The sequence below is a fragment of the Barbus barbus genome (genome assembly GCF_936440315.1).
Source record: "Barbus barbus genome assembly, chromosome: 50".
Lineage (NCBI taxonomy): Eukaryota > Metazoa > Chordata > Actinopteri > Cypriniformes > Cyprinidae > Barbus > Barbus barbus.
The window spans coordinates 5676540-5689851 of record NC_136728.1 but is presented as its reverse complement, the minus strand read 5'-3'; the positions used below and the strand labels follow the sequence as shown (position 1 = coordinate 5689851).

The 13312-nt window shown below is 37.6% G+C and overlaps 1 long non-coding RNA gene across 1 annotated transcript; it reads left to right on the top strand.

Annotated features, from left to right (window-relative positions):
• Positions 1-12243: 12243 nt before the first annotated feature.
• Positions 12244-12911, top strand: LOC306868062. The gene is made up of 3 exons (XR_013784080.1): positions 12244-12314; positions 12511-12725; positions 12811-12911. It is a non-coding gene; the product is annotated as an uncharacterized lncRNA (long non-coding RNA).
• Positions 12912-13312: the final 401 nt, after the last annotated feature.

Sequence of the window (13312 nt, the reverse complement as noted above, 5' to 3'; positions counted from 1 at the left end):
ACAAATGATTCAATTATTAAAAATTATTGTTAGATATATCTAAATAAATTGAGGTTCATGCTGTTATATAAAGCAGAGAGTAGTCGTGTTGCGTCCTCTAGCGGCCATTAGAGCATGCATGTTTCTGTCCAACAATAAGGTTTAGGTGTATTTGCATAACTGTCTTCTGAAATAAATATCAGATTTTTGTAGATTTAATATTAATGCGTGGCATTAATTGTGATTTGCTGCTTAACAGTTGATGTTTGTCTTTTCTAAAAATGCTAAGCACCACTTTAATATATAATGTGACATTAAATATTCAAATGTCATTCAAAATATATGTTGTGGGAATTGCTTGAGAAAAAAAAATGAATGCAATATGTTTTCGGACAGACAAGACATATTTGTATTGTTGTTCCATGTATCACCACAGGAGGGTTTCAAACGGCTATCAACAACCATGCTGAGAACAATGGTTTAGAAACCAGACTTTGGACACAGATTTGTTATTTTGGCTTCTGAAGAAAGGGGCTGTGCCCACCTTGTTCCAGTGGAACAATTACTCTGTTTCAGCACCAAGGTGCACATGGGTATGGCAGATGAAAGATGTCTCCCCTCCAGTGGATGAAGATCCTGTTTCCATGGACTCCCAGCATCTGGAGCATGATTACTGTTCTGTTTCTGAACCTGCGGCAGTTGATCTTGCAACAGATCAAACTGAAGATCTTTGGAAAGAGGTGGAGCAACTGAGGAAACAGGTGGAAGAACTGTCTGTCCGTCAGAGTTTCTGTTTTACATTGCATCTGATGATGACATACGGTTCTACACCAGGTAAGATTTAAACCCCCTTATAATTTACTATCACCAATTTGTGACTGACACTAACATTCTTTCCAGCATTTTTGTATGCCATACAGATATGTTAGGAAGAATGGTAGTGTCAGTCACCATTCTTATTCATTCATTCTTTCGACGGCTTTAGGGAGAATACAGTATTGAAGTATTTTAATTGAGTAGGTTTTTTTAATTCTGTTGAAGAAAAAAAAATCATAAGGATATTTGCATGCCAATACATTATAATCATGCAGTTTAAAGGGACAGTCCACCCAAAAATGACTTTTTGTTTTTTTATAATTCCAATTGTATTCTTCTGAAACAAGAAAGTCATATACACCTAGGATGGCTTGGGGCTGAATAAATCATGGGGTAATTTTAATTTTTTGCGGTGAACTATTCCTTTTAATTAACCTTAAGTTCAACAGACATAAACTAACTTGCATTGTTATTAAGTTGTTTTGTGTGTGTGTGTGTGTATTGTCTTTAAGCATATATCCCATCTAATTTCGATTTGTGACTTACAACCACTCAATGGCCTTTTGGAGACTTATTGAACCAGCATCCCACAACATGGTTTGTGTGACCAGAGCAAGTGCAGCTGCAACGAGGAGTGAAGTAGGAGCAACAAGCAATGCAACGGTAATGGTGTTGTATTCTTTAGGACAAGGGAAACAATATATTTACTTTTGATGCATTATTCAAATGTTATTTTTACAGTGTCAGTCTCTCCAGCCAATTGATGAGTTCTTTCTCTTCATGGTCCTCCTTTCAGTTGGTCTTACACAGAGGGATCTGGCCCACAGATTTAACATCCATCAGTCCACAGTGAGCAGAATAATAACAACCTGGGTCAATTTTCTGTACACTGTTCTTGGGTTTGTGCACATCTGGATGTCTGAGGAGGCAGTCAAGGCTAATCTCCCCAAAGAGTTCCAGGACTACCCAGACACCCAAGTGGTGATTGACTGTACAGAGCTGCGTTGCCAAACACCATCCTCTCTCCTGCTTCAGAGTGAAGTGTCTCCTCGTATAAGTCCCACTGCACCTTCAAGGGCTTAATTGGTGCAGTCACTTTTGTGTCATCCCTGTATGCAGGAAGTATCAGTGACAAGGAACTTTTAAAGCAGTCTGGCATAGTGTCTTTGCTGAAACCTGGAATGGCCATTATGGTTGATAAAGGCTTTCTTGTTAATGACTGTGTGCCATGCAAAGTCTACAGACCTGCTTACCTTTCAAAGAGGAAAGAGCTGTCAGCTGATGAGGTGAGACAGACACAGTCAATTGCTCGACTGAGGGTCCATGTTGAGCGTCTCATCCACAGGGTGAAACAACACAAGCTGTTTGACTCCGTCATCCCTCTCTCCATCACTGGGAGCATAAACCAGCTCTACACAGATGCCTGCCTTCTTGTAAATGACCAGAATGGCCCACTGGCATGGCCAAAGGATTAGACGTCAGCATGGATTAGTTGGATTTGGTTTTATTTGTACATCTTGTAATATAAAATGTAAACAAAAATTGTGAACATATAAGTAGCTTTGATATAATGTAATGTCAGTATGTAAATATTAATTACTTTGGTAGTGTAAAGTAAACATGTAAATAACTTATACATTGTTTCTTGTACACCAGAGTAATGTAAATATGATTAACTTTAGTTCACACACACACACATTTGTAGGTATATTTGCAGGTTGAAACATTCTTTGTCTTTGTAGATGCGCTGGATCATCATGCAATGTTGTGAATAAAGAGCAAAATCACACCCATCAAATCCTGAGATCAGCATCTGACCTTGAACTTGCTGATAATATGCATGCTACTGTTTCATTTCTGGTTTGCCATTCTGAATCTGAAGGTAAGGGCAGTCACTGTATCTATTTACATTTGGCCACTTTACCTCCAAAAGACTGACAATCGTGTGCTCTGTAGGGTCATAAGTAATGCCAGCAGGAGAGAAACGGGATTTCTACCGAGGGGAACGCTAGAGCCCCGACTTTTTTACACCTCTAGGGCCGGGCCTCGGGCCAAATTTCACGTCATAGTTCAGACGCGGACCAGGCCTTGGGCCTGTTTTAGGCTTTTCCTTATTTTTATATTTTAGACATCCATCAATTAGTGATGAAAAAAATTGCCGCGCTGGTGGAAACAACACGAGACCGTGCCGCGACTGTCAAGAGCGGCTCGACGGTGTTTAGCGTCCCGCAGCAGCAGTGAGCCGTCAGCACAGCTGAAGAGTTCTGCATTCAAATGCAGCCAATAGGTTGAAGCTTGCTGCAAAGCCCCTGCAAAAGTAATTACCATGAATGTGTTTGGGGGAAATAGTAAGGAGATGTTTGAATTATTTACTAATAAAGTGTTTTCTGTGTCAGTGTCGCAAAGATGAAGATAATCCTGACTCGCCATCTCCTCATTAGCGTGCCTTTAGAGAGAAGTGCATCTTCATGGATTATAATGAAAGAGTTTTTGTTTTCGATTTGATTTATTTCGTTAAGTAATTTAAAGCTTTCTATAGATATATTTATCATGTCTGTGAGGCATGTATTCGCTGACTTTCGGTTCATTTTTGTGAAGCGCTCCTGTTCAAGACCCGTCTCGGCACATCATTGTTTTCTTTTTTTATAAAAAGTTTTGTTGATATTGTGAGTGCACACAAATAAAAGTAGCCCCTTTACAATTACGAATGATTTATTACTCTTACTTTTATGAGCAAAAATTACGGCGTAAGTTGTTTCCACTGAAAAATGTGAGGCCCTAGCCACCCCAAGACCCCCCCCCCCCCCCCCCCCCCACAGCACGAGGGCCCTACAGAGGGCCCAGAATCCATTGCAGCGCCCCTGATAGCCCCTCTCCATTTTACTCAACGGCGTGACAGATGACAGCCTCACAATAGGACAGATATCATTAACGGCAATCCTGGTAAGTTCTTGTTAGCAGCGAGTGTAAAAAGTCATCTTCTCCGCATTCATTTTGACAGTTCTAGGTAAAGAACAATAGCTTCCGGTGCAGCGCCGGATATAAACGCACCCCCTGAGAATAAACGTGGAAGTGACCGTGCATAGAGACCATTTGGTAGTTTATACCTCTGAAAGGCAGGTGTCATTTTATTTAGATTTCAATTGAGTATAGTGATAAAAAAAAAAAAAAAATACTTAAAGGAATGGTTCACCCAAAAATAAAAATGCTGAAAATTTACTCTGGCCATCCAAGATCAAAAAAGTCAATCAAAGTTGTCCTAAGACAAGAACGCATTTTGGTGTAAGGTTTTAGGACAACTATGATGAAAAGTTTTGATCCACTTCAAATGCTGACTACTTTATAGATGGGTTTGTTTCTTCATCAGATTTGGAGAAATTGAAAGGGTGAATGGGTGCCATCAGAATACGAAGAAGTGTTATTATGAAATATGGACTCGTATTTTAGACAGAATCAATGGTTTAAAGTTAAAATGCCTTATTTATAGTTTTACTATCACTTCCCAAGATGGTAATTGATGGACTGGAGTGGTGTGGATTACTTGTGGATTATTGAGATGTTTTTATCAACTGTTTGGACTCTTATTCTGACGGCACCCATTCACTGCAGAGCACCAAAATACTTGAAAATACTCCTTACTAGTCTGGTGCAGGTAGTATCAAGATGTCAGTGTTTGGTTGATTAGTATTAGCAGCCCCTGCTGGTAGACAATGAAACTATACCATCTGGAATCAAGCGGCATGTTTTTCTATTTATTTCTATTCAAAAACAACTGTGTATTCTGATAAAATATATATTGTTTTGGTATCAACATACAAATAACTGTTGTGCTTTATTATGCTAGTTAAATATGCACATTTAGCTCAGTCGGGTTGGGTTGAGGGATGAATGGCGCTGTGCTCCTCTGCTGCCTGTCAGGTAGTGACAAAATGAGCAGCCTGAGGGGCCGAGTGTGGCGTCTCTGGATGGTCTCAGGAACATCGTGACATTTACCGGTTACTCTGCATGTAAAACCAAACACGACTGTGTAATGGTCCTGCTCATTCTGCCTAGAGGAAATGTTTAGTTCTCAGAGGCTTCGTTTTCATAGTTCATAAAGCTTAATGGAGTCCTCAATTATGTTTTATCTAAATATCAATATTGTTTCTAATGTTTCTTTGAAAATACCTCAGAAGAACAAAATAGACCGAATATAGCTATACAAATACAAATAGTGAAGTATTAAGTATGACATATATATTGAAAATATATTTAGTTTTAACCTTCATATACCAAAATAGCTATATTTCAAAATGTATTTCAGGCACAAGAAAATACATTTCCAGGCTTACATTATAGTAATGCAAATGCTGCAATAATGCAAATACAATTAAAATATTTAAAATTTCCAACAAGTTTTCAAAGAAGTAGCTTAAAAGTGAAAGAGATAACTACAAATAAATAATATTTGTATTTAGCATCATCATTTTAATAACATTTTTTTTTTTACATATGGCCATTATATGAATTTACCCGATTTAAATTTATACGGATCATTTGCATGTTTATGATAAACTGTGTTCCTCAAAACACAGTGCACACAACGGCACCCACTGTGCTTATTATTGTCTCATCAGTGTCACGGTGAAATAGCCACCATTTACATCAAGAGCAGTTGCATTAAAACACAGATGATTCAAATGATAATGCAACATTTCTATCTCTGTTTGACACAATGATCTATAAAACTGCCAGTGCTACACGTTCCCCATGCAAATCAGAGCTGACAAGAGTATCCATTCCCGCTATGAAGAAGCTTGTTTGCTCTGAAGGGTGTAATTTCCAAAAAAGAAGGCGTGATGTACGTGGCGTTTTGGCAGACGGACAATAGGAGACACCTGTGACAGGCAATGGGCCCTTTAACAAGCCCGACACTGGCATAGCCCATGCCCTACTGTGCCCCCTAAACCACATTAGGCCAAAAGACCATGTCACATCCTAAACATCTGCTTGATCAGATAGCAAAGTGCATCATTTGTGTTTATGGGACACATTTGGGGATAATTGGGGGTTAAGGGTCTCTCTCTTGATTGAGTCAAAGGGAGAGGGGATGTTTAGTGTTTGCTCTAAACATGTGACGATGGTTGATACATCTAGTTAGTAGAGCTCTTTACCATGTTGCCTTCAACTAGTTAAAATGATTTCTGAAAGCTGTCGAATGCAAGAAAGTAGACCAGTCGCGGTGTAGTATGCAAATATTACGAGGACGTCATTACTGTCGGTTAGATTTTGAATGGTGAAAATTCTAACAATTTAAGAAATCCTAAAGGTCCTTGCACATTGAGTACGAAATTTTCGTATGCATTTTTTCGTATTCGTCATCCTTTCCTATCAAAATGCATGCTACGGATGCGAAAACGCTGAAAATCGAACCTGGTCAAATTATTATTATTTTTTTTAAACTAACTGATTCATACAGTGAACTTACCATGATTAGTTTAATCTTGAATGCCGATTAATTCATTATAGTTGTTTAGACTTTGAATAGAAAAAACTTTAAGTTAAAAATAAAGTTAAAAAATAAGTTAAAAACTGTTAAATTAATTCTATAAATTAATTATTAGTTGGTCAATTTTGAAACCAAAAATGATAAAAATGTAAGTAATTGTAATAAATGAATGCAGATTTTTAATCCACAAAATTCTAATTAAGTATAATGTCCGTTTTTAGTCTTTAAATTGTTAAAATTGGTGAAAATTCTAGCAATGAATTCCTTGTTGGTTAGATTTTAAATGCCAGAGTTCTAAAACTTTAGGTAATTGTAACAATCAGTGTTGATTTTTAATGCTGAAATGTCAAATTATTTATGCTATTCTAACAATAGATTCAACACAGTTGGTAAAGGTTTTGAATTTATTAGTAAGTTAAAGTTTTTTTTTTAATTAGTGAAATTTTAGTTAGTCATTTAGATTTTGAATGGCAAATATTTTAACAATTCAATAATTCCCCATTAGAGTTTGCTTAGAGTTTGAATATTGAAAATTCTACTAATTTAAACAATTGTACTGACAAATTCATCATTGTTGATTCTGAATGCCGAAAAAATATATGTTTCAGTAATTCTTAAGTAACAACATATTCATGTTAAAAAATGCTTAAAAATTCGAACAATGTAAGACATTCTAAGAATTAATTGATTGTTGTCAGTTAAATTTGAAAAGGTGAAAATTCTAACATTGTAATGTTATTACATTGATAGAATGTTGGACAGTCAAAACCTAAACAACAGCGATTACTTTATTGCTACCTTATGCAAAATATATTTGCATAATAAATTGTAATAGGTTTTCACAAATTAATTTCATACTGATTTGCAAATGCTCTTTTGTTTAACCATATATAGCCACCTTTAACCCACAATCACATTAGACTTTGAGTAAAACATTAATAGGACACTGTAGCAGCTGTGATACCACACAACTTTTTAACGTAAATTCAACATATGACAAATAATAATAAATACTAAATGTAAAAATATACAATCTACTCCCTGCAATACTGCAATCCTGTATATTTTAAGTTTGCAAACTAGGTCATGCCTTGATGTATTGACCATTATTTGGTCACACAGACAATTTCACCGAACTTAAACTTTAGATAACAGTAAAATTGGCATGAGATTGTGTTTCCGGTCTCCCAAACCGCATGCGCAAGAATGGAAATCACTGGAATGTGAATTATATGACACTTGTTTTCTGCCAGCAGAAAATAAACACTACTGCTTTCCACCAAGCGCCAGGATTTCCTTCAGGAAATGCTAATTGTTTGTTGATTTATGTGAATGAATCGGTAAAGTTGAGGGTTGCACATTTGATAAACAGCACTTCTTCATTTCATTGGGAGTTCAAGAAATGTCAGGTTCCTCTGTTCCAGGGTCAGGTCAGGCCGTAAGTACGCAGTTAGACTCTCTCAGATCCCATAAATACATTTGGCTCTGTTGACTCCCTGATGCGATAAAGGCTGCAAAAGCCCTCGAGCGCTGGTGTCTGCGTGACCCTCGAATCCATTGGTCAGAGATGAGACTGAGATTGCGCCGGGCCGCCCTCTCCAGTCCTCCCTGCATATACAAATGGAGAGGGGGCTACAATGAATGTCAGCCCAATTTATGTTTAAACAACTAAAATTATTGATGGATGTGGAAATCGAAACCGTCTGGCAAATGTTTGCCGCCCTGTATATTCACTGTGGAATCGAGTTGGACTGAAGTGGGAGAACATGAGAGATCGCATTATTGATACAAACAGACTATAGAGTACCTGTCCGTGCATCCCCTGGTCTCCATTAGGTCCTCTTCAGCCTAACTCTGCAGTAATGGTTCCTTGGGAAACTTGATGAGCCCCCAAGCCACTTGTGTGAGGTTCAGAGGCCGGCGTGGACGCGTGCCGCAGCTGCAGCCATTATCCAGAGGAAGTGGACGTCGTCAATGAGCACTACAACACCCATTGCTTCCACGTCACAGCCACAGACTGCCATGTTTACCAAAATGGCTTTGATCCAGCCTTATGACGGCGTCGGCTCTCCGGTCACGCCGCATTTCAGAGGCAATTTACTCGCATCTGCTCCGATAAGCAATTTCAGACACAATGTCTTATTTGTGTTGTGTCGTCTCACACATTTCATGACAGAAAGCCTTTTATCGCCACATGCAAACATCATTCTGCTCTCTGCTGTGGAATTGATCTGTCTTACCTTGTCATTTCTCACAATTTTTAAGTCACTCAAAACTGTCCGAATGCAAAAAAGAGTTTAGAATATTACCTAGAAGACCTAGTGTCCTTTCTGTAGGTTTGACTCAAACCCATGAATAAGCTGGAGTCTTAGTTTTAAAGGAATAGTTCACCTCAAAATTGAAATCCTGCCATCATTTACTCACCCTCACGCTGTTCCAAACCTGTGTGACTTTGTTAAAAAAGACAGAAAATATATTTTGAACATGCATACAATGAAATTCAGTGAGGTCCGATGTTGTTTTGGAACCACCGGCTTTCATGGACAAAACAGTTGAAATGCTCTTCACTATATTTTCTTCAGTGTTCCATGGAAGAAATGCATTTATAGTGAGTAAATATCATATGGTGAGTAAATAATGGCAGAATCCTGTCATTTTTGGGGTGAACTATCCCTGGTGCCCCCCACCCACCCAGTAAAATCAATGTAAAATATTTTTGTTCTATAATTTTTTTATTTTGTATTTTGAAATAATTTTATAGTACTAATTCATATTTATGCAATAATTTATGCAAAAATCTAATTTTTGAAGCCTAATTAGTGCCATCTGATGGGAGTAAAACAAGAAAAACATCTGCAATTCCATGGTTTAGCCAAGCGGTTCTCAATTCCAGTCCTCACTGGAATATGCCGCTCTGCACATTTTGTGTCCCACACGGAAATAACCTATATAAACATATATGTTTTAATATAGGTTTTGATATATGTTTTTAATATATGTGACATATATAAAATTGGCCGTTTTCCTATAATATATGTACACATATACGTGCATACATGTACCTATATAGGTACATATATGCATGTATATATGTGTGCATATATGCACCTATATGTTTACCTATATATTAGTAAAATTATTAAAATCCATAGCTGCTAGACAACATAAATAAAAGCCCAAAATGTCGAAATTTACATGTACATATAGGGCTTATATGTGGCTATAAAGAAGCAATACAGGAGACCTATATGGCCTTTATATGCACATATATGCACCTCAATTTTGCCTATATGTGGCATATATACGCATATATGCAGCATATATGTTATCATATATGTGCATATATACTGCATATAGGTTTCATATATGCGCATATATCCTCATATAGGTTCTTTCCATGTGTCTATCTCTTATCACTTCAGACGTTTGTTATATTCAACCGTAAGTGCCCTGTGAAGTGGACATCACAGGATATTCCGCCATGATTCCAGTTCGAAGCGAACGCATATGTTCCATTCAAAGGGCATTAAAGTGCACAAGATGTGAATTTAAAATTATATTTATTTACAGATGCATTTAAGTCACACTCTAGTAAGTTTCGTCTGTGTGTGAAGATGCTGCAGGTGGTGGCGTATAGCGCAAATATGTGACCCTGGACACAGGGTCCAGTCTTAAGTCGCTAGGGTATATTTGTAGCAATAGCCAAAAATACATTGTATGGGTCAAAATCATCCATTTTTCTTTTATGCCAAAAATCATAAGGATATTAAGTAAAGATCATGTTCCATGAGGATATTTTGTAAATTTCTTACCATAAATATATCAAAACTAGATTTTTTATTAGTAATATGCATTGCTAAGAACTTCATTCAGAGAACTTTAAAGGTGATTTTCTCAATATTTTTATTTTTTGGCCCCCTCAGATTCCAGATATTCAAATAGTTGTAACTCGGCCAAATGTTGTCCCATCCCAACAAACCATACATCAATGGAAAGCTTATTTATTTTGAAAAATTGACACTTAAGACTTGGTTTTGGTTTTGTGGTCCAGGGTCATATGTGAATGAATGTTCCGAAGTGAAGTAAACTTCAATGGCTTTCCCGTACTCAGGGAGTAAGCAATGAACACTGTGTAGGGATGATGTCAATTGGAACACAGTTCATGCACAGAGGTCACTTCTGACCAGCTGGTTATCAGGTGTGTTAACTAAGAGAGACATGCAAAATATGCAGAGCAGGGGGGCGCGAGGACTGGAATTGAGAACCACTGGTTTAGCCCATAGATTCCTATATAGCTCTATACAAAAGGCCTATAAATTCCGTCATTGCTGTGTACTTTTTTCTGCACTGTGGCAGATTTGTACATTGTACACAAAAAAATGCTCTGAATTTTTGTAAATTTCCCGTTCATTTCCTATGTGTGTGACAATTTTTTTCTACGACCACTTAGCCTGCTCGATTCATGCCCTAATTTATTTATTTTGTGTGTTCACATTCCAAATGCCATAAAAGTCACCAAATTTCGTACCATTCCAATGAAGCTGTGATTTTTTTAAAATTCAAAACAGAACATTTTTCGGTCAAAAGTGACCGAAGAGCACCAGAGGGTTAAATTTTTGATTATTATCTGCCTGCACATTTTATCGGAACTATGAGTCGGAAATCAAGCAGTGCTGGGTAGTAACTGATTACATGTAATCTGGATTATGTAATCGTATTCCAAAAATGAAGTACTAGTAATTAGATTTTAATATACTTGTAATCAGATTACAGTTACTTTTTTTTATCAATATGGTACACGAATATGCTATTTAAATGAATGTAATAAGTTAGGTCAAAAGTAATCTAAAAATAATCGAAAAGTAGTCCAATTATATTACCCAAAATGTGTAATGTAATGGATTGCGTTACTAACTACAATTTTTGGCATGTAATTTGTAATCACTAATGGACTACAATTTCTAAGTAATCTACCTAGCACTTTGTATTTACAACTGAGAAACTCTGAGATAATTTCGCTATGCTGAGTTGGGTGTGCTATAATCTTGAAACATGATGGAGGGAAGGAACCACTGCCGTTACAGTCATGTACATTTATGTATATAAATAACCATTTGATTCGTATTGCACGTATTGTAAACAACAAAAATAGCATTTATTTGGCCAAAATTTTGCAATCGTCAGCCAACTGAATATCAAGATGTTGATATGTTAAAATGTTAATATGTGAATATTTATATGGGTGCCAATGAATGCTACATTTTATTCAAAATCTGATGGATATCGACTAAATATGTTTTAGCTTTAATAAGAGTTCCTCTAGAAATAGGCAAGAATGAACTCACGAATGAGCCGTCCACCATGGTTCCTGTTCTTTCTGACAACAAAGCACATTATTACAGAAGTGGGAATTAGGAAATTTCCAAAAGCGCGTGAAGGTAGCATTATTTCTGACAGCTAGCTTATTAGCAGTGTTTGCTAAGGCAAGCATAAGTATTGTTCAAATTTGTTCAATAAATATGCAAGCATTAAACTTGGTATTAGGGCTGGGCGATATATCTCATGCTTATCTCGTCAGTAAAGCCGGTTCCTTGATTAGTCGTAAATCTACATCATCTGTTTTCAAATGGAGCGGCATTTAATACACAGAGCCGTAGATCACTGACAAGCTACTCATTATCGAAGATATATCGCCTTTTTTATCTGTCTGTCTGTCTGTCTGTCTGTTTGTCTGTCTGTCTGTCCTTTCGTTTTTTATTTCAATCTTTTTTGGGGTTTTTTTGTTTTCATTTCTTTAGCTCTGTACACAGCATGGCTTATATCAGTCATTATAGCATCAGTCGTCTGCTTTTCTGTGCAAAAGTCCTAACAAATGCGTCCATATCTAGACCTGTTGTTATGGCCTTCTCGTGAGCCAGAATAACTAAATTTCTTTTTCTCTCATGTAGCATAGTGCGACGGAAGGGGGTAAGAACACGAGACAAAGTGGAGAAAGAGCTCTCGCATGATGCAGATGATATTCCAATCACAAGTGAGGTCACATACATGCGATGGAGCTGAGGAAAGGCATTCTTATACCCGTGTAGATATGTGCAAATGGTGGAGAGGTCTACAAACTCTACGTTCTCATCATCATTAGTCTTTTTGAATTCTTTTTCCAACATTATTTTTGCGACAAGAATCTCATTGGAAAGTTTGTCACTGTCACTTTTTGCCATTTTTTGCAGAGGACTTAACATGGCAACATCCAGAAAAGAGGGAGATTGTGGTTGAAGGCAATTAACTGCTTTCATGAGATCCAGATTGCTTTTGGAGAATCTTGTCTCCATCTCTACAATGGCGATGTCCAAAATGTTGAGAAGAGCTCTCTTCAGAGCCTGGCTAGGAGTCATGGAGTCTTCTGCATGGCCTACAGTGGACGTAACAACGCTACCTACGAGCAGTGAGCTCATTGTTCTTTTTCTTTTAGCAGCTGGTGCAGGCATGCTGGTTAATGTCTCACTCTCCTCATCTCTCATCTGCTTCAGAGCCTGCAGAGATGCACTGACTACTTCTGAAGCACAGCACAGGTCAACAGAATGAGCCTGCAGAATAGCATTTGCAGACTTCAAGGAACCCAGAACTTTAAGGAGGAATTTTCCTATTTCAAAGAAATGATGCCTCCTTAACATCATCAACAGCCCTGATGCCTCTGTACAGATATCAACAGCAGCGGCTCTGTCCTCTGTAACCTCTGACAGGATACTCAGAATAGCATCCTGATTCTCCACAAGACACTTGGTCACATCATGGTGGCTTGTCCACCTGATCTCCAACAGTCGTTTAAGGGAGGGAACATTATAGTTCTGTGACACATAATGACGGTGAAAAAAAGAGTGCAGTGATCCTGATAGATCAAAAAAGATTTTTGCACACGGCTCTCCTTGCATTGCATGGACCACGGCCAAGTGCAGCTGGTGGTTATAGCAGTGGATATAAGGAATATCCTTCCCTACCTTCTTTTGCAATAAGGCCTGAACCCCACCCCTG